The 19,009-nt window shown below is 44.0% G+C and overlaps 1 protein-coding gene across 2 annotated transcripts in view; it reads right to left on the bottom strand.

Annotated features, from left to right (window-relative positions):
• Positions 1-19,009, bottom strand: part of rassf7a (Ras association domain family member 7a) — a 30,731-nt gene that overhangs the window by 11,201 nt on the left and 521 nt on the right. The window contains exon 1 of one of the 2 annotated variants that reach the window (XM_080027466.1): positions 10,739-11,128. The exons of the other annotated variant lie outside the window; for it this stretch is intronic. The gene's annotated coding sequence lies outside the window, so the exon portion shown is untranslated. Of the gene's footprint in view, positions 1-10,738; positions 11,129-19,009 lie in introns of those variants that run through there. 2 annotated transcript variants of the gene reach the window in all.

The following is a 19,009-nucleotide window of genomic DNA, read 5'->3' as shown; positions in this document are numbered from 1 at the left end:
CAAAAGGTTGGGTTGTACGTTTTTCGTGTACAAGCTTGTATGTGTAAGTGTGTTTTGCGAGCAGGCATGCCATTTAAGGCCTATCTTTATGAGAGGCTGCTGTTGCCCAGAGTGATTGCCGTGCTATCTCTGCAGCAACAGAACGTACAAGGAACAATGGCAGGAGTAAAACAAGGCAAGAGTGCACATCACACAGTGCCACAGACAAATACACAATACAGATACAATAAAATACGACATGTGTAGACAAACAGTTAACCCCTATCAGCATCACCAGAGAGAATCAGTCCCTGGCCCAGGCTGGGTAAAGTGTACTATGTTAGACATTGCTGTTGGAGGACAATGAACAGTGCTGGGAAGAAAGCTGTGCCCTCTGTGCCACTCTGGTCCGGGTTGGCAGTGACACACTAAACACTCAAAGAGCCAGTAACATGCTGGCACCGAGCAGCCTGCTCTCATCTGTACTGCAGAGATGCTATTGTTGATCTGGTTGCACACACACTCAGCAGACAGTGTTGTGCCTCTTTTGTGGGCCCTGCATGGTATCGTTGTGTGGTCTGTCTGTCGTGCTTCCACAGCTTCTTAGTGCCACTCTGCAGTGTCCACATGCTAACCACAGATAAAAACTGATACAAACGGGGGTTACAGATACTTTCTTTTGTCCTCCCTCGCCTCCTGTTTTGCATTCTTTATTCCTCCTCCTCCCTTTTTATTCATCATGATTCAGTGTTCTGGGCCTACCACGTGAGCGCAGTGTATGTGCTTCAACAAACAGCAAAAATTCCACAACATGCCCTTCGTTAAGAGCAGCCTAATATTTTATTCATAATGGTAGCAAATTATCCTTTTGCTTGAGCAATTAGGAGTGGTTCTCTGTGGAAATCTTGTGCTGAATATTCTCAGTCACTTTTCATTACACAGCAAGAAGAATTCTTAAAGTGTGGTCCTGCGCGTGCACACACACACACACACACACACACACACACACACACACACACACACACACACACACACACACAGGCTTTTATATTTAAACAAATTAACCGGCTCAGTGTTTTATCTTTGCCTATGTGACCGCACAGAATAATCCAGGGGTGCTTGAAGCAACCATCTGGGTGAAAATCATTATCATTATTAACAATGAGCAGGCTTGCTAAACTTTGTAACTTTTACATTTCCCATTGCATTTCTCACACCAGTACTGATTTTTGTTCTTTTCAATGCAGGGATTTTGTCTTTAACTAACCAGTACTTTCACAGTAAGTATTGCTCAACTCTTAAACATCGATAACATTCTTAATAAAAAGTATCTTCAAAGATTGAGCTATGCTAATCCCTGTACAAAACATCTGCGCAAGCTATTACCAACGTAGCCTATAACCCTCTAATCCTCGGGCAAATAAAGGAGATGTTTGGAAGGAGACGCTTTACATAATAAAACTGACACGCCTAGCCTAGCCTAGCCTAGCCTAGCCTTTTCAGCTGCACATGATTGTATATCTGGCTCACAGATCTTCTTCCAGATCTGTCTGCTTTCTAAATTCTCCAAGAGCCGACCAGTATCTGCCAAAACAGCACCGGTCCCATGGATAAAGCACTATCAGCAGGGCTCCAGTGCCTGCAGTCAAGAGAGCAGGGAGTAGCCTACTGGGCACATGAGGTAACAAGAGCCAAGATCTAAAAGGTTTTTTGACTGGGCGACATTAAAAACTTAAAATCTTTCCAATGGATACACCCTTCTCACGCAGGAGTTAATCTGCTTTTATAGTGTGTGACAAGGCGATGAAACGTCGGAAAAATAATATAGAGTCGCAGCTGGATGTTTGGTTTGTCTGTTAACAAAACATCAAACGGCAGTCTATTCACTTTGTAGCACACTGCTTTTGAAAAAGATGACTGGATTGTTTGCGCTGCCAACATGTCATTTGCATGCAGGCATCAGTGTATGTACATACAGTATGTGTAAGATTGTGTGTATTTCAATACGACAGTGACTGTGTTGCTTTTCTTGGGCCAGGGCTGCAGCAGGCTCTCCAGACACACTGCTCGTTAATTAGACGGTTGCCTAGTTTCCCCCGCTAACAGAGCCTCACTGAACACACCTGATGAATAATGCATTTTTTCTCGCAGCACATTAATTTGGAAAAATATTTCTCTGAACAAATTCCAAAATGCGTGTGATGTTGCGACCAGCTCTTTGAAAATGCCCCCCCACCTCTCCCCTCTCACACACACACACTCCTTGTCAGGGCTGTGTCTCTCCTCTAGTGACGTGCTAATGACTCGGCGTAAAGGAGTTGCAAACAGCACTAATAAGCTTTGGTCGTCATACTCGCATACAGAGATCTGTCGCCGCTGCAGCCTTCTCCATTACAAACCATTGGCTCGTCCAAGTGTGAAATACCAAATCAAGAGTGGATCGGCGGTTCATTAATACAGGGGACACATTTGCCTCTAATTCAAGGGCAAATGTGTGCACAGTGGTATCCAGAATTAACAAACGCAACTCATTAGTAAAAATCTGCAAGCTGCAAATCCCATATCAGCCGGGCAAATGGGGGTAACTCAGAACTGAAGGTATGGACACTAAACTTAGAGGCTGTGTAATCACTGCGTGTTTAATTGATTATTGAGGAGGGGTTCAAAATGTTAAGGTTGGTTATTTCAGTTGATCTGAAGCAAGGCCTCTGCATGGCCATTTAAGAGCCTGGCCATCACCTGTGGCTGTCACTACCACTACAGTCACACTGTGTTAAACTGCACTTTATGTGAAATACCCCAGTCATCATGAATCATCAGCAGAACTCACACTGACAGATGGTAACCTGAGAGAGAGAGAGAGAGAGAGAGAGAGAGAGAGAGAGAGAGAGAGACACAGAGAGAGAGAGAGAGAGAGACAGAGGGAAGGTATCATAGAGAGAAACCTTAGCTATTTTAAATCCTTTTAGAAAATGCAGAGAAATTAGTTTTGGTTTTGTTATTCTACTATGGGAATATAAAGTCTCTGGCACACTTTAGAATTGGATTAAAAGGATATGGAATAAGGAACACTTTCATGAGCATGTCGGCCACAATTGTTTACACAAGCCCGGCCACAATAGAACACATAGTACCTTATTCATACCACCGAGTGAGAATACTTGCTCATACCTGCGTTGGCAACAGTCATACACTTGTTCTCTCCAAACCCCCCGGAAACGGAGCGGAGGCGAGTTAGTACATTAGAGAACGACCGGGTATTTGTTTACGCTGACTCATGGATCCACCCAGAGCCAGCAGCTAATGGTGAGAATGATAATGCAGGATTTGCACATAGCCGGGTGGACGGCCCCAGCAGAGCTGGCTTCAAGCAGAGAGCTCGGCCCTGGGATGAGTGGTTAGTTAGGCTGCCTGAAGGCTGAAAGACCCAGAGAGAACAGGAGTTTATATTGTTGGGTGAGCCTGGGGAAGAAGGCCATCAGACTGCAAGATGGGCACCCATGTGTAATTGTATACTCCCAACCTGACTCAGCAATGCTTGCCAGGGAAGGAGGACATTGCTCTGTTCTCAGCCACGATAGATAACACATACGAACACAGGTTGAATGTGCAGGGAGCACACACAAGAGTCGGAAAGATATTCAGTAATCACATTGCCAAAATAATATGCTACATATAGCTGAAAGGAAGACGGCAGACAGGCTGACTCAAACTAAATTATGATGTCTAAATTTAGAACTAAAGCAAAAGCGAACCCACTCATTTAAAAGGATGCGATTTACATAGGACATGAGTGGAAATTAGTAGACGTAAATTCACCAATACATGCTATTTATAGTTGCTCCACTCTCCCTTCCTGCATGTGTGTGTGTGTGTGTGTGTGTGTGTGTGTGTGTGTGTGTGTGTGTGTGTGTGTGTGTGTGTGTGTGTGTGTGTGTGTGTGTGTGTGTGTGTGTGTGTGTGTGTGTGTGTGTGTGTGTCATTGAGGAGACAGCAATGTCACGGCCTCCAGTGTCACAGGTTTGAAGCTAAACTCATTAGTAATTTAAAAAAGTCCATGTCCGCTTCTATCAATTATTCACTGCAGTACTTTTTTTGCATTTTTTTTTTTTGCAATCTCACAGTCTTGAAGCACAATCCAAAATAAGACCTGATGGTGCAATCTAAGCAACTGAATGTAATTGAATTCACATAGTTGAAACTCATTCGACTGCAGAGGTATCGAGGGGAGGCTATATTTGTGTCAGTAACTGAGGTTGGCTTTGGTATTTCATCCTACTTTAATTCAGTCCAATCCACGATGCAATATACACTTTCCAGTCCTTATCTGAGCCGGAGGGAATATTTCCATTGGCATGCCCAAGGTGACAACTATCAATCAGTTTCTGCAAAGAAGTGCATACAAGAGAACTCAAAAGCCACAGACATATACACCTACACACAGCAAACTCGCTAGCATGATGTATGTCACATCATGTGCTACATACAAGTTCAGTCTTAGGTAAGGCAGTTACAAGCCAGGACACAGCAGGTGGACATTCCTTTGCGGTAATATTACAACGAAAACACACATCAAAGTGCTACACCTAGTTTCCTCCCAAGACATCATTCAAAAAGGTCACAGACATTACACGGGCCGTTCACAAACTACCACTGTGGATAATGCAACCCAGTCACCGCTGGTTTCCATTTGGTTCAACATTTGAAACTGAAGGCCAGAGTTCCTCACTGACATACTTTGAACAACTGCCAGGAAGTTTGAGAGAAAGCCACAGGCTTTAAAGATTAACATATTACTCCATGGCTAAGGTCCTTCTGGTGTGCACAACATCTCTTCTTCTCGCACCCTCCCCAATATTTACCTAGGGAGTTCCACCATACTTGGCCTTGAGAGATGGATGCAGGTAAACATAGCCATGGAGCGTGAAAGAGTCAGCGTTGGTGAGTGTGTGTGTGTGTGTGTGTGTGTGTGTGTGCGTGCGTGCGTGCGTGTAGACCTTCAGGTAACCTATCGAAGCACTTTCAAAAATATTCCTGCTACAGACAGATAAGATGTTTTTTTTCGTTGCCATGGAGGTGATTCATTCCACAGACATGCTCTTGTATGTGCAGAGATAAGGTCTATGATGTGGGATTCAAACAGACAAGCACTGTGGAATGTTCAAAACGTCCAAAAACTAGGAACAAAGCTTTTATATTGTGAAAGTAAGACATATTGTTAGAGCAGAGACAGGAACTTAGCCAACAGGATAGTTGACAAAAATAGAATTGCTCTCAGAGAGAAGGAAAAAAAGACATAAGTGAATATGTGTAAGATAAACAAAATAGTTTTCTATGACTGTTCATTTTTAAGGTTCAGAGGTCAGCTGAAATATAATAATTATAGTATCAGTGCCAAGAGTGGAATATTGTGCTGTTTTTTTCTTTTCGGATGAGGATTTTTCACACCAATGTCAGTACACAGTGCAGTGCTTTCAGTATCTTACTTTGATAAATCTAAGCATTTTCCTGCTACAAAAGCCTTTTTTCCAGTTTGAAATACAAAACCAAACTTATTTAAACTTTGCCAAAAACAAACATTTGGATTTAAATCAGGAAGTATCTGACAATAGACGACGAGTAAACATTACAAATCTGCCCAGACATTCAACACAAGCTATCACAGTTACTACAGTTTTTGAGATGCAGTGCTTGGCCAGTCAGTAATGACGGTTGACACCCAGTGCTAAAAGTTACTTTTTTTCAAAATACACAGTAATTAAAGGGTAGACTCTTGTTTGTGTTGCATGTGGATCACAGGGCTTAAAAGGTGGGCCACTCAATACGCCTGATTTATAGTTTGATGGGGAGGTGTCACACACATGACTCTCTCTCTCCCTGTCATTACTTTGAGGCGGAGCAATGATCACGCCTATCAAAGCAGTGGGTGGAGGATGTGTGTGGACAGTGGAGAGATGCCTGAGGAGAAAAGGCAGGAGGAGGGTGCAGATTTACAGCCGATTCCCAGTATCCTAGGAGCACCTTTGGGACTAAGGACGGTATATCTTCAGGAGCGTTCCCTTCACCTCCAGAAAGCTGCGTAGTGCCTGCCACCACCCCCTCGACTCAAGATCACCGGGACAATCTTTGTCATGGATACACACGCAGATACGCACAGCTTTAAAACTGACAGGGCTGGGTTTACATATGAGAGATAAGTCAGAAACCCCTTTGGGAAGGACAAAGAGAGAGAAGGGGAAAGGAGTGATGAAGGGCAGGCCGGACAAGACGGCACAAAGACCAGTGTTTGTTCCAAGGGGGAATATCTAGCAGCAGGCAGACACAAGAAGAAAGTCTGTTGACATTATTTGGATAACTTTGCTGTTTAAAACCTGAAGTGGCTCATGTTCCACATATCAGGGGGATCCGGTTTGTACTCTACAAAAGCTACCCAGGCAACTCAGTGAACCTGCATCTTGGCACTGGGCCCTGCACTGAATTTAACATTGCACCTTAAACCGCAAACACGAGGGGGGTAACCTGACACTCAATATGACAATATGGCTTATCCGTTCATCTTTTTGGATGAAAACAGTTTCAAGCCTGCAACGGTATGCACTTAAAGGGGCACAGATTTACCTTGGGAAGACGTTGCTTTGAGCATAGTGCTTGTACATGAAACCTAGGGGCTTTTACAATAGCTCGTCTGTCTACTAAAAAAAGAACCATTCTTTCATGCCGCCACATGCTTCCTCCTCAGCAAGCTTTGGTTCGACATCCGCATTCACAACAAGGCAACATGTAACATGGTTATCACCAATGCTTTAATATCTAGCATATTTATATTTCTTATATTACTTTTCATCAAATCATATATAATGTTGTAGACCCTATGGAAGACTTTTCACCTGGTGTGACCAACCTGATCTCACAAGCTTCACATTCGTTTCTGTCCAGAAGATCAGTCGGTCATTTCTCCAATCTCCGTGGGGACCGGGTCAAAAAATGACCTGGCCAATCAGGGCCCTGCATTCAGACCTAACGTTCACTAGAAAGAAACAAATGTGAAGCTCACCAGATCAGGCTGGTCTTACCAAGCTACAGCGTAATGTCATTGAACCTTTTTGTCATCAATGTCAATACTTTTGCCACATCATTATTTCAAAACTATTGCAGGCCGGATTTGTGTGTGTGATTTTGTTCCCAAATGTGCGTGTGCCAATGGCTGCCATTTAACCACTGCTTGGTTATGCTTTTCTAATGTGCTAGATCAAACACATCTACATGGGATGACAGGTCTATAACATCAAGCCTCTCCGCGTGAGGGATGAGTCTTGTCAAATCCACCTGCCTCTCTGCTCTGCCCTGTCTGTTGATTTAGTATCTGCGAGCCCTGAGGCAGACATTTTCTCTTTTCTTGCTGGCGTCTTGACCCCCCTCCTGGCCCTGTTGTTCAGGCCCTGGGCTCAAGAGGCACCGTGTTATGTACTGCCCAGAGAGTCCTGTGTGCAGAGAGTCAACACAGCATGGCTGGTTGAGCAAGGGTGCAACCGGCTCCTCTCTCTCTCATACACACACACACACACAGATGCGTTCAATCACATGACCATCCCAGGGGGTTGGCAGAGATGTTTACCACCGCTACAATCGCTACACAGTAGAATGGAGAGCCATGGACAGAGAGACAAATGGACACAGACGTCCATAAGCCCAGCAACTATAACCTGCCATATTTAAAGTTAAGGGTTTGATGACACGACAAAAGAAAGTGCCCATGAAGTTCAACCCTGACAGGACATGACAACATTCACTCAGGTGAACTTTACAGTCAGTATTTGGGAACGTGTTCTTAGGTGGACTAAACTCTGTAAGAACATTCTGAGCGGGTGGTTTGATTTAAACCACTCAACCAGGGAGCAAATGATTTCTTCATTTGTTTCCCATCAGTCCATCTATTTCAGCAGTTTTACAACAAACAACATTTGTTTTCAGGTGCTTTTTGCACTGTCCACGACTAAACATGTGAAAGCAGAACCGCAGTGAAATTCCTTCTCCAAATCATCTCCTTCCTCTCAGTAATTATAGCCTTACCGACGGGACAAATTGCAGGTTGTGTTTGTTGTTGCCTCCTCGGATACAACAGGTGAAGCGGAGGCCTGTGTATGCTGGGCTGGGTGCCAGTCACTTACTAGCTCTGCTAGCCAAGTACAAATACCCTTTCCTGGTTCAACATAAACAGCTAAGGATCGAAGGAGGAACAGTCTTATTTTTTTTTTTTAACTAAAAAGTACTGGCTATAACAATTCACAAGGAGGAAGAAGTTTCTTTGCATCACTGAGAACTTGTAACCTTGTTAAACAGGCTGAGTGCAGCATACGGCACAAGAAAAACTACCACCCCACCGCCTTTATGAATTCCTAATGGTGAAAGTTTGCCATGCTAAACTGGGTGAGGATGATTTATTTAGGGGGGAGACTGAGTACAGATGATTTGACAAATCGAGAACTGGGTTGACTTTGGATTGGAAAATATGGGTGTGTGAGGGAGGCTGAGGGGAGCAGGGTGTGAGGGATGTGACTGTGATGCAAGGAGGGACTGGATCAATCTTTTATCAGTGCAGTGTGCTTTCATCCCTAATGGATCCGACATGAGCAGAGCACGGCACGGCACTAGCTTCCGTTACATTGCACAGGCAGGGGAAAGAGGACGCACACAAAAGAACAAGAGGGAGCAAGAGAGGTAGACAGAGTAACACTTGAAGGAGCAAGACAGCTACAGAGAGAGAGAGAGAGAGAGAGAGAGAGAGAGAGTAAGTGGGAGAGAAAAAGTGGTTCAAACAACCTTTCCAAAAATAATCACAACCCCGAAACACGCAAACATATTATTTCACCAACATGTTGTCAGTGTTTTCAATTACCTCTGGCTCAGAGTGCATTTTGCAGGAGTTGGGAAACACTCTCTGTGTAAAAGGAGTGTGAGAATTGAAGTCACTTCACAGCATAAAAGGATGACTATAAAACTGTCCATCAAGAATCCCTAGGGATATCTCGGTTGTACAGGGGTGTGGACTTGCCTTCTTTGCCAGGCGAGTTGAGTGACAGACAGACACACAGACAGAGAGACATACAGACAGACGGACTGACTATTCTAGAAGAAGGGAAGGAGTCCTTCTGTGTATTGGAGCAGTAAAAAATAACATTGCAGAGAAGAACAAGGCACTAGATTCTCAGAGGACACTGTGCTGAACAGGCTCATTCATGTGATAGAAAAATAAAAGAATATCATCAGTGACGGAGATAAGAAGAGGAGGAAAGAGAAGGAAAAGAAGAAGTGCCAACTATACAAGGCTGGGAAGAAAGTTGAAAGTTTTACAATGTGTCCAGACGGCCCAGCAAAAAAAACCATGGTCATCCTGCCATCGGATAGTTGCGTTTTGGTGCCTTAAATAGACTGGGGCATTGGTATGAAAAGCATGATGAGATAATGTACTGCTACATTATATCAGGTCTTCTGTTCTCTGTCCATCCTGTCCTCTGAAGTAACTGAAGCACATTTGGGAAACTTCCTACATTTGACTGTTTCCCGGCAATACAATACTATACTAAAGATAACTGGTTTCTAGAGTAGCTTGTGGTCAGTATCCAAAGCTGCCACAGTTAAATGAGCAAAGGTCAACTGGGACCAATACGTTTGAACAAGGGTTAACAAGTGCAGGTACACCTGACTGAAAAAGACAACAGAAAGTGTTAACAATTAAGTGAGATATCTACAACCAATAAATTAATAAATGACAGGAAGCCTACTAGCTTAAGGTTTGAAAAATGCTTGAGTTAAAGTTGGCTATTTGGCTCGTTTCCACTACGATCATCTATTAGGATGACACTATCTCTTTGGAACCAAGTTCACTGTGTGAAACACACAAACTGAGATAAGGCATGAGGTATAACTGTAACTCCCACGGTCAGCAAGGGGAAATTAATCATCTCCCGGGGGTGTTGTTTGTGAGTGTGGGTAGAAGGGGAAGGGAGGGGGTTCCAATCGATACTAGCCCCGATTGGATAACAAATACAGCCTGCTAATGAGCTCCAAGTTCCACTATCTGACACCATACCAACGTTGGGAAATGTTAAATAGGATACCATGCCACGCATAGTGATGAGTCAGTGTTTAAATAGGGCTTAGAGTGAGTGGTGGTGTGCTGCATTAGTCTTGCAGCGTTGGCATTTGAGATGTGGCGCACGTTAACAGTTAAAGGTGGTAGCAGCGAGTGAGTTGAACTCTGCCCATGCCCTCCATAAATTAATCTTTAATCCTGCATTGGCTGAAAGCACTTGTCTCATAGTTCCAACACGGTAAATACTTGCACACAAAAAACATGAACATTGAGCCGGCTCGTCAACTCACACTGGGATTACTTCAAAAGAAAATGAAAAAAAAACATGAGTGTGGTTTCACCCAAACAGGTTGAGACGTTTTGTTTCATAGAGAAGAATAAACTCAGGTGTTGGGTCTAGTGTCAACAGGTACATGTGAAGACACTGCTCCCCAAAAGACATAACACAATAAGTTTTGTTTCTCTTTCACTCTCAACTAATATACGCAAAACACACAATCTCACACTATTTATAGTAATAATAGCTGTCTTTACTTGCTTGATGGGGACACACAGCAAAGCCGCAGACAGGTCGGCGGACTTCAGAGAAAAACTTCCTGACACACTCAAAACAGGCAGGGACACATCTATTCCAAAACTAACCCTGGAAGAAGCCCTTACACTTACCGAGTGACAGGATCCTATCCTTTTTTTTTCTGTGTCTTTATTTCCTCTGTCTGTTTTTTTATTCTCTCCGTCGCTTTATCCACACTGGGGGAAGTCCTTTTGCTTCTGACAAGAGCAGCGGAGCCGGTTGCACTGCTGGTGTGTCAGGCAGCGAGTTAGAGAGAGAGAGAGTGTGTGTGTGTGTGAGAGAGAGAGAGGGGTGTGCGAGTCGAGCCGAGGTCAGAGGCAATCAGACGCAGTCGCGATGGACGCAGTCGCGAAGACACTTAAAGTGGTGAAAATGTCGCGACTTCTCCGCTCTGTCCTGCTGCCTTCTCCTTCGCTCGCTGCCTCCGGAATGCTCTTCTCGTGGGTGTCCTCACCACAGCCAAGATATGAGACTGCTGGAGTTCTCTCTCTCTCTCTCTCTCTCTCTCTCTCTCTACAGCCCCCCTCTTTCACTCTGCGTCTCTCACCCACACAGAAACACACCCTCCCAAACACTCCTCTCTCTCTCTTGCTCTCCTCCCTTTTCTTGCTGACAATTCAGGAACCTCCCCCTTTTCAGGTAGTTGAAAGTGTGCTCTTGTCTTTCTCTCACCGTATCAATTTTCTCAGTTCCCTTTCTTCATGTTCAACATTCACCAATGACATCCAGGTATGCGTGTGAGAAAACTCCCAAGACATGAAAGCCGAAACTTGTTTGCAAACATGATATGCATTTACATGAAAGTCTGGATTGTTTGTATGTTTAATAACGTGGAGGCAGGAGGAGACATCATCCAACCCTCTCTCTGGCCTCCAGTCACATGAACAGCTGATTACACAAATGAGTCCGTCAGGTGATTTTTCCTTTTCCTGAAATGAGGTCATAGTCCGACTCCGGAAGACCAGGTGCGATAGGAAAGGCTCTGTGTGTGTGTGTGTGTCAAAGTGTGTGTGTGTGGGTCAAAGTGTGTATGTGTGTTTTTTAGTCGGACACGCCCTGTGGGCAAAAAAAAAACAAGAGTATGAAGCAACCACAATCTGACCACTCCAGTCCAGACAACAACACATGTACAAAACAAAAGCTTACAATTAACCACACAAGACTACTCAACAAAACATCCATTTATAAAACTAACAATAATCCTGAAGTGTCCTTCTCTCTCCCACACGCAGAGCTGAGACATGCATGACCAATGGGTCGGGCAGCAGAATGTGTGGGTGCCCCTCAGCAGCAGCCTCTCTCTCTCTCTCTCTCTCGCTCTCTCCTGAAACTATAGACTGGACGATAAAGCTGGACCTGATACCAAGCGGATCTCCTAAATGAAAAAGAAAACATGAAAAAAAGAAAGAAGCTGATTGTACTGTCTGAGTCATTGTGTGTGTGATATGCATTTCTTCCTTCAGGAGAGTTAGTAAAAAACATTTGTTCACAGTTTGAGGTATTGGTATTTTTAGCTTAGGCAAAGTGCATCCATACAAACGTATCATTAACTTCTTAGTTGTTTAAGAGAGAGAGAGAGAGAAAAACAACCGGATCAGATGGCTGTCAGTATCTGCAGATACTCAATATTGCAGAATTAGTATCGTTCTTGAAAAAAAATGGTATCGTGGCATCACTATTATCTGTCAGAATTTGGGAAAACACCAATACAAGCTAATACTGGCTCTCTGTTATTGGAAAAAGGTTTCAGGAAGGGAATTTAATTTAAGTTTTGAACGAGCCAGACAAAAGTTTAAAAATAAATAAATACCAGACATACACAAAAAAAAGTGAAAAATTGTTTAGTTCGAGTTCACAAAACCACTGTTGTCATGGAGCTCAGATTAAACGATTCGGCTACAGCAGACCATCGAAAATACCTACCTGATCCTTGTGTTTACTTTGCCTTTATCTGACGTAAGATTGTTATCTGAACAGACTAATGAGGACACGCAGTCTCAGCGACTAATAATCAGTTTGCGCATTGTATAAAGCAGATGTTCCCAAAATAGAAGTCTTGGATTAATTGCATTAATTTGATGCATTTAATCAAGCAAACAGAAGACCACTGTGAAGAATGAAGTAGCTTTAAGCCAGGTTGAGTCACAGAGGCCTGCAGAGTCGGTTCACATCTATGAACTGTTTGACTGCTTCTTGTGTCTATAAAGCAAAGCTTTTGGCACATCTAAGAGATGCGTTGTCTGACAAATCGCTTTAACCACATTCTGCAATAAGTGTGTGTGTGTGTGTGTGTGTGTGTGTGTGTGTGTGCGTGCGTGCGTGCGTGCGTGCGTGTGGGGAGAGGGGCCTCCTGAGGCATTGCTTAGGTACTAAAGGCCACAGTGAGAAAAGGCTAAGGTGCCAGGGAGGAGTGACATTTTAAAAGCAGCAGAGAATATAAGTACACTTTATGGATTCTGACAGCCTATTACTCGTCGGTGGGAGTATGTGCTTGTCCATCCTCAGATCCACCACACCAAGTTCATTTAAGGGCATTCTTTTTAAAAGACATGATACAAATAGGTTAACAGGTAGTGAGCTTTTCCTTTAAAGGTCTCAGCATCAGTAGACAACAGAGCGGAAATAAGAGCGGTGGGTGTTTGAGTGAGGGGGTATTGTAATGTGACGTGGAGGATTATCAGTCCAAAGACACCTTCTAGGCATTCCTCAGGGCACCTCCCCACTGCTGAGCCTCCCCTCATCCCATCCTCCCCTGTCAGAGCCCACATATCATCCCTCTTTCTCTGTGAGTGACTCAAGCATTCCTGCAAACCCCTCCCCTCCTCCAACCCTCCCTTTTGCATTCAGCAAAGAAGCTAGAGAAAAAAACAAAGACCTGGGGCCTATCCGAATAGTCTTTTTTGCATAGGAAATTTCCTTTCCTATCCTATCGAGATGACCCGGAAGTACTCGGCGGATAGGTGATTCGAATTCTCAAAATGCTCAGGAAAGGCATAGGAAAGGAGCCTCGATTCATCCTTTAACCTTCCTTTAGCATAGGTTACTCCGGACCAACCTATGCGAAAGGAAAGGAGATAGTGGTATCCCATAATCCTTTACGGCGGCAAGATTTAAAGCAACAGGCCACCGCCGGAGTTTACCGACTCTACACGAATACGAACGAGAGGTAAAACAGAAGAGAGGAGAGGCGAAGAGAGGAAGATTTAACTCGGCTAAAACAAAATACCCCTCCCCATAAAGATAATAAAGAACTCATAAAAGACCAACATCATAATAGTTATTTTCGTAGCACATCATTTACACCATAAGAAAATAAAATACCAACTTCACATTTAATGAAGTTACTGGGGGCAGTTCATTTCAACATCAACATAAGTGTAGCCTCTTTTTATTCCACATGTGAATTGGGATATATGCGAGGAGCGATTCTCACTCTGTTGGCGACAACCTGATTAAAATCAATATGAAAAGAACGCATGGATCAAACGAGCGCTTGTTGTAGTCAATTTTCGGAGAATAGGCTAGTGTAGTTTCACGCTAGTGACTCACGTCAGCACTACTCGCCGTCGCGCAATGACGTCGGTTAGGAAAAGTGGAGTCGAATTCATTTGAAACAGTGCTGTCTTTTCCTATGTTCGATAGGAAGCACCTTTCATCTCTCCTTAACCCCGATGACGTTTAGGGGTTAAGGTATAGGAAAGGAGGCTTATAGGTTAGGAGATTGGACTATTCGGATTGGCCCCAGGCCTAAAAAAAGATGTGATTTAAAAATAAATCCTTTACCCGGTTTCGTAACCTCTTTACTATTTATCCTCATTGCACCGAGACTTAAAATGCACTCCTCAACTCCCATGGTCTGCTTTCAATCACCACCAACTACTAAGTGAATACTTCAACAAGTGATAGTAGGTGTAAATTTGTCCAAAAAGAGTGGCGAGCCATGCCATTACTCAGCTCAGGAAGAGACAGGAAGATGGCTCCAAGGCTGAGAAATAGACTGCTCGGGTCTGGCAGCAGTTCAATAGGTTTGGCGGAGGGGAGAAGAGTGAGGGGAATACATGCTGATAGTGTCTTTGTTGGCTATTATTCACAGAGAATGAATAGCATTAAGTTGCTGCTACGGCTCACCCCTTTCCCGTCTTCCCTGTGAAAACCCCCACCCACCCCTTCTTCTCTCTCTATTTATTCAGTCTTTCACGGAAAAAAACAGCCTTTAACAGGTGGACAACAGGTCGGTCAAGACTAAAGACTGGACAGAGAATGGAATGAGAGCAGACAACAAGAGATCTATTTTCAGAAGCCCAAACAAGTTACAAAATCCTGAACTTTTGACTCATAAGCAAGAAAACGCAAGGTAGTAATGTGGTGTTTGTGCCAAACACGCCTAAGTATAGCATTGCTTTCTCATTATGGTCAAACTAATGCTGTTGCTCCATGTGGTGCAGCCATGTCGTCTGTATCATTATGACAGGCGAGCTGGCTTTCACCAGCATAGGTAATTGTACTGTTGCAACGTAAATATAGCACATCCATCCCACAACCGAAAAACAGACAAAAGACTTTTGTTTTCTTCCCAGAAAGCGGGCTAAGGAGATGATTCATGTTTTGGAAAAGTGAACCCATGTCACCATATCATCTCTCTTTAACAAAACAACAATGTATAGAAAATACATCGCCAAAGGTGAAGCAGAGGACAAAGACATGACGGGAGTACAGTGGGAGAAGGGCATATTGGAAATACTTATTCAATGCTGCTAAACAAACTTTTGCATTCCTATAGAACATAACAGTTTTTTTTTCTCTCTCCCTGAACACTCTTTAAATCTCACTAATGAAGCGCATGAGAGAATCCCGGTTGGCTTTTAAGCAGCTTCCAAGTTGTCAAGAAGTTTGGCTGCACTCCGGCACCCTTTCTGCATCGTCTCTTTTTCTCCCTGGTTTTTCAGAAGCAGTCTTAACTGGTCCAGTAGTTACCAACACCATTTAAAGAATAATACTACCTCTAACATGGCCCTGTGTCGCATTGGTTAAAGCCTATACATGACAAAAAAAAAACTATTGTTTGAGCTGAAATACATTTGGACCTAAATCATAAGCTTCTACATTGTCCTTTAGTGCTTTCAGGTGTTGATGTTGGACGCAGCTAAAAGCTACGAGCTAACCTCAAAACGTCTCATCTCCTGTCCTTCTTTCAGTTTCTCTCTTACTCTTGAGATGAAACTGTACCATTGAGTATTACACTGTGCTGCTTGGTGCTGTTCCTATCCGTGCACAGAGCTGGATGAGGATGTTGACAGTGGGACTTATGGCGGACCTATCGCCTTTCTATTTCTCTTCTCTGGGTCTCTACACACAGGCAAGAAGTGAGCAAGCGAGCCAAAGTCAACAAGACACTTACTACTGCCAGTGACCCCCTGCGAACAAGCCTCCGTTTCAAGCCAAACCGAGTATTTCTCAGGAACCCTCCCAACCCACAAGCTACAATCCTGGCTAAATCATATCACACACACACTGGGAGAGCAAGGAGACCAAACGACAAAGAGCGGGCAGAGATACCAGCCTGCACGGAGGTCGGAACTGCTGGTTCAATCATGACTTCAGTAATAATAACAAAAGCCGGTAGAAGGGGGGCACTTGATGGATAGGAAATGCGAGTTAGTGACAGGGGAAGCCATCAGGTGGGAGCAGGTCAAGGGGTCGGGAAGGTGAACAAAAGCTTTCTAAGCTCCACACACAGAGCGAGGGAGAGGCCCCCCCGGACACGCTCACTGACCCCCAGGCTGTCTGTCTGTCTGTCTGTCTGTCTGCACCTTTCTCTATAAGCCTCCGCCTGTAATTTGTTTGTCTGACAAAGTATTTCTGTTTGTCAAGTGAGGCTAAATGCTTTTCCACTTACCCTCTATATAAAGACTTAAGATGTCACCCTCACTTTTCTATACATTTAGTCAAAAGACTGTTTACAATAGCGAGTGTCTGGCTGGGTATACACGGACTATCAAAACACCTGCAGGAACAGGCCCATTTAAAAGCTTTCACTGCACTGGGGCCTGTCATCTCTTTTCCTTCTGTGTGGCTTTAGCAGATCAAAGGAACGCTGTAGCTGTGGTATAGTGAGAATGTCTTTAGTAGCCACAACCAGGCACTAAAGGCAGACAGGAAGAAATGTATGCACGCATTGAGCACTGGCTGACGCACACATGAACACATTACAACACTAGCACATAATGGCATTGCATCGCTCTAATCAAACCATCATCTTATCAAGAGACATTTTAGGTTGAAGCAGAGGATATATGCAAAACGGAAATTCAGCAGAACTTCAAGCACGGACACTAAAAGATCTGTTTGAATTTAAACGAGGCCGGGGAGACAGCTATCACCATCTTCAACGGGCCGTACAGGGTCTGAGTGTGTGCTGGAGTGGACATGTGCATGAGACTGAATTAATATTGTGTGTGTGTGTGTGTGTGTGTGTGTGTGTGTGTGTGTGTGTGTGTGTGTGTGTGTGTGTGTGTGTGTGTGATTACTAATCAGTGTTTAGACAAAAGCCATATGTGTGCAAGTCTGCGCATCTCTCCCACTCGTCACCACATACTCCCCTCCACATCCGCTTACCATCCCATCAGCAGGAATGTTATATAGGAGTGTTGGGTCAGCAGCACTGGTGTGACATCATCATAGCAGCCTGTCACAAGCAGCAACAAGGCCTCAGTGCCAGTTTCCCACTGGTTGCATCAGCTACGCAATACCAGGCCGAGCGACATTGACAAACACTACAACCTCGCATCCAGCTCGCTTTGGAGTCTTTGAACATTCAATACAAGACAAGCAATTGTATGACTAAAAACATCATCTTCATTGACATAGTTTGATTTCCCCACCATCTACCAATGCAGCCTTAGAGGGAACATATTATGCTCATTCTCAGGTTCAAAAATAGAATTCTACTAAAAACTGTTTTCATAGTGAAGTGTTCCAAAAAAAACAAAATATTTCTTAGAGTGCCATGGCTGAATCTCTTCTTTCAGCCTTTGTCTGAAAAGCTCAGTATTCAAAAACCTCTGATTGACCCTGAATCTAACTGCTGGTTTGAATCTTACTGCCAGTTTGATTCAGGGGTATCCGGGGATGTGCTTATCACAGGTGGAGGTAGTGCTACGTAATGGGCGGTGCATGGCTTCACCCCTTATGACGTCATCATACGAGATAAATCTGACTTGGGTTTTTGAACACAGGTTTTTCAGAGTCGTTGAAGTGGAGAAAAAGAGAGAGGGACTCTAGACACGGGGACCCAAATGAATGTTTTAAAACCATGAAAAGGTTCCTTTTTGTATAATATATTACATCAAACCCTAGATTTTCCTGCAGGTAACCACTTAAAATGGGGTCCAATTTGTGGTCTAAAACGTGAGTTGGCTCAGTCGTTTTAACAAGCCCTGATGAATGGCCATACACACAACCCGAGCTTATATGGAGACTCCAGACCAGAGAGGTGATCTGAGGTCAACAGCCGGACATAAATGACTTGAGTGTTTACCAAGAAGCAGACAGGAAGAATGAGTATCACCTCAGGGGAAGCTTGGAGAAGAAAAGAATACCTTGGGACTACTTTAATCCTTGCTGCTACACTCAAAATGCTAAAAATCAGCAGGCCTAACCAGGCCAACATGTTTGACTACAGAATATTTGACTTTATTCAGTCACTTCTGTCATACTGGCAAACTCGTCTTTCATGAGTCCCTTGTCTCCATGAGGGGTCAAGTGTCAACAGATGCTAGTGTGTGTGTGTGTGTGTGTGTGTGTGTGTGTGTGTGTGTGTGTGTGTGTGTGTGTGTGTGTGTGTGTGTGTGTGTGTGTGTGTGTGTGTGTGTGTGTGTGTGTGTGTGTGTGTGTGTGTGTGTGTGTGTGTGTGTGTGTGTGTGTGTGTGTGTGTGTGTGATCCTGCAGGTCATCAGATAAAGTGCACCTGAGGATGGGGCAGGAAGGCCTTTTCCAGCATTGCCATGGAGACCAGATACAAACGAGACCACCTGGTTGGTGGAGCCCGATAGATAGGGACAGAGAGGGGCAGCACTTCAGGACGGTAACCATGCCAGAAACAAACCCTCACTAAGTGGCTCGCTTCCCAAACAAAACCCACGTTGTATTTCTGCCTTGACGAGCGGAGCACGGAGCAGCGCAGCACAGCTGTTGAATCTTTCATGGAACGTAAAAACTAAGCCCACTGACTGTACGGCTCTCAGTGGATATCTTTGGCCCATTTCCACTGCGGTATGGACATATGGTTTTAGTCATAGTCCAGGCTAGGCTATATTTAAAAAGCCATGACAAGCCAACCGTGGTTATTTATATTAAGTGCCAAG

The sequence above is a fragment of the Ammodytes marinus genome (genome assembly GCF_949987685.1).
Source record: "Ammodytes marinus genome assembly, chromosome: 5".
Lineage (NCBI taxonomy): Eukaryota > Metazoa > Chordata > Actinopteri > Uranoscopiformes > Ammodytidae > Ammodytes > Ammodytes marinus.
This window is presented reverse-complemented; position numbering and strand designations above follow the sequence as displayed.